The sequence below is a fragment of the Lactuca virosa genome, chromosome 2 (genome assembly GCF_052849685.1).
Source record: "Lactuca virosa cultivar CGN04683 chromosome 2, Lactuca_virosa_CGN04683_v6, whole genome shotgun sequence".
Taxonomy (NCBI): Eukaryota; Viridiplantae; Streptophyta; class Magnoliopsida; order Asterales; family Asteraceae; genus Lactuca; species Lactuca virosa.
In genome coordinates this window covers 216781907-216784657 of record NC_136427.1, presented here as the reverse complement: position 1 = coordinate 216784657, position 2751 = coordinate 216781907, and the positions used below count along the sequence as shown (strand labels likewise).

The 2751-nt window shown below is 37.8% G+C and overlaps 1 pseudogene; it reads left to right on the top strand.

Annotated features, from left to right (window-relative positions):
- The first annotated feature begins 304 nt into the window (after window positions 1–304).
- Window positions 305–1772, top strand: LOC145158215 (anthocyanidin 3-O-glucosyltransferase 5-like; annotated as a pseudogene).
- Window positions 1773–2751: the final 979 nt, after the last annotated feature.

The window sequence follows — 2751 nt, the reverse complement described above, 5'->3', positions numbered from 1 at the left end:
TTAATGATAACGGCTTTAGGAACCACCGATGCGATATTTTGAAACCATACGAAAAAAGGAAAATAGACTTGTTAAGGTAATTAACTTTTCGATTTGTTCAAATCTGGATAACTATTTTTTTTTGTATTTTATTGTCAAAGAAACCGTTTGTCTTTTTTTTTTTTTTGGTTTTTGATTGGAGTTTTTCGTAGGAGTTAGTACTCAATAATACATTAAAAAGGTATAATTTTTTCATTCATCATAAATACACAAAAAGAAACTACCACAAAACGCATTAATCATTTCACTTCTTCGCCCTTTTACCATGCCTCACAAAACACTTCACACATTAATACTATGCAGTTCCGACGTCGGTCATTTAGTTCCAACATTATTATTTGGCCGCCGTCTCGTCACCCACCACAACCTCCATGTCACCATCCTCTCCATCACCACCCCACCAGCCCAATCTCAACTCCTTACTTCCTTCACCGCCGATATCCACCTTCCGGTAATCCAAATACCTGCTGCAGACATCTCTTCAGTCGTTTCTCCAGATGCCAATGTCGTCACAAAGATTTGTGCCATGATGCGGGAAACAATACCCACCATCCGTACAACCATATCCTCCATGGACCCTCGTCCCCACGTCTTTGTCGCCGATATCTTTTCAACAGAATCTTGGGTTATCGCAGAAGAATTTCGGATGCTCAAGTATGTATTCATCACTGGTAAAACATGGTTCGCCGGACTGTTCACTTAATCCCAAGTGCTAGATAAGAAAGTGGCAGGTCAATATGTTGACCAGACAGAGCCGGTTGAGATACCGGGCTGTAAACCGGTCCGACCGGAGGAAGTTGTGGATCCAATGCTGGATCGGGAAGATGAACACTATCGAGATTACATAAAACAAGCAATTATAGAGCCGGCCGGAGGAAGTTGGTGTGACTTTTGCAGATGGCATGTTAATAAACACATGGGAATATCTGGAACCACAATCTCTTCACGCTCTGAGAAATAACGAGATTTTGCATTCCATTGTAAAAAAACAAACCGGTTTACACAGTTGGTGCAATAGCCAAAAAATACGAACCGGTCTGCTTGAAGAGTGAGGTGATTGATTGGCTTGACGAACAGCCGGAAACGTCAGTCATATACGTGTCTTTTGGAAGCGGCGGAATGTTATTAGCCGAGCAAATTATAGAGCTGGCTTGGGGGTTGGAGCTGAACCAACAATGATTTGTTTGGGTGGTCCGGCCACCTGCTGGATATGATAAAGAACGGTCTTTTTTCAAATCCGGTCATTTCGGTGAACCAAATGGTGAACCCGAGTATCTTCCATAAGGGTTCTTGACTCGAACTAAGAAAATGGGTTTTGTTGTGCGTTCATGGGCGCCACAGGTGGAGATTTTGAGCCACACATCGGTTGGGGGGTTTCTGGCGCACTGTGGATGGAACTCAATGTTAGAGAGCATTAGCAGTGGGGTAGCCATGATAGCATGGGTGTTATATGCAGAACAGAGGATGAATGCGACGATGCTGACGGAGGAGCTGAAGGTGGCGGTGAGGCCGGAGGTATTGCCGACGAAGAAAGTGGTAGGGAGGAGGTAGAGAAGATGGTGAGGTGTTTGATAGAGGGTGAAGAAGGAAAAGCAATGAAAGATAAAGTAAAGAGGTTAAAGGAAGGTGCGGAGGAAGCATTGAGTGTGAATGGTTCGTCTTATATTTCAACATGTAAATTTGTCGATGATTGTTGGTCACGAATTTCAGCAATCAATCTGATCATGCATTGAGCGACGGAAGCAATAAGTGTGAATGGTTCGGATGTTACATTTGACTATTTGAGTATGTTGTATTATTTTCTTTCTTTCATTTTAATATCTATTATATATAAATAGTGAGTGATGTGTCTTTATGTTAGACCATCTCCAATGCATTGAACTCATATGAGTTCAATGGATTGACACATGTACATTCCACTCACTATACAACTTTACCCATTAAACTCTACACTCCATTAAACTCTATACAGTTTAATGGATTGTCACATCATTTATCATTTTTTTATTTATTGTTATTTTAAAAAAAATTAATTAACATGAAATTAAAAATTAAAAACTACAATTAAAATTAACATTAATTATAAATTTAAAATAAAAGATATATATATATATATATATATATATATATATATATATATATATATATATATATATATATATATATATATATGTGTGTGTGTGTGTGTGTGTGTGTGTATGTGTGTGAGGAGAGAGAATATAGAGTTCAATGTGGATTGGACTCCCCATTCCATTAAATCCTAGTCATTTTCCCACCATGGGCATTTTGAGTTTAATGAGATTAAACCCCCCATTAAACTCCCATTGGAGATGGCCTTAGTTCGGCAAATAGTACTGCGACGATAATTAGATTCATTCGATGAATAATTTTTAACAGTTTCTTTGGGTATAAAATGTAGAGTCATCTTAATTAGGTTTTAGGGGATATGGTAGTAAAACAAATATAACCACACCCTTATATATATATATATATATATATATATATATATATATATATATATATATATATATATATATATATATATGTGAAGGTTCAAATGAGAACCACTAAAAATTAAGAACCGTAAGAACCTCATTTTATAACCAGATCTACACACACTACATACATTCTTACATGGTTATTTTCTCTCTCATCTCAAACTTGAAGAGCACACAAACACAACCACCACCCTTGACTGCCACTGCCTCCTAC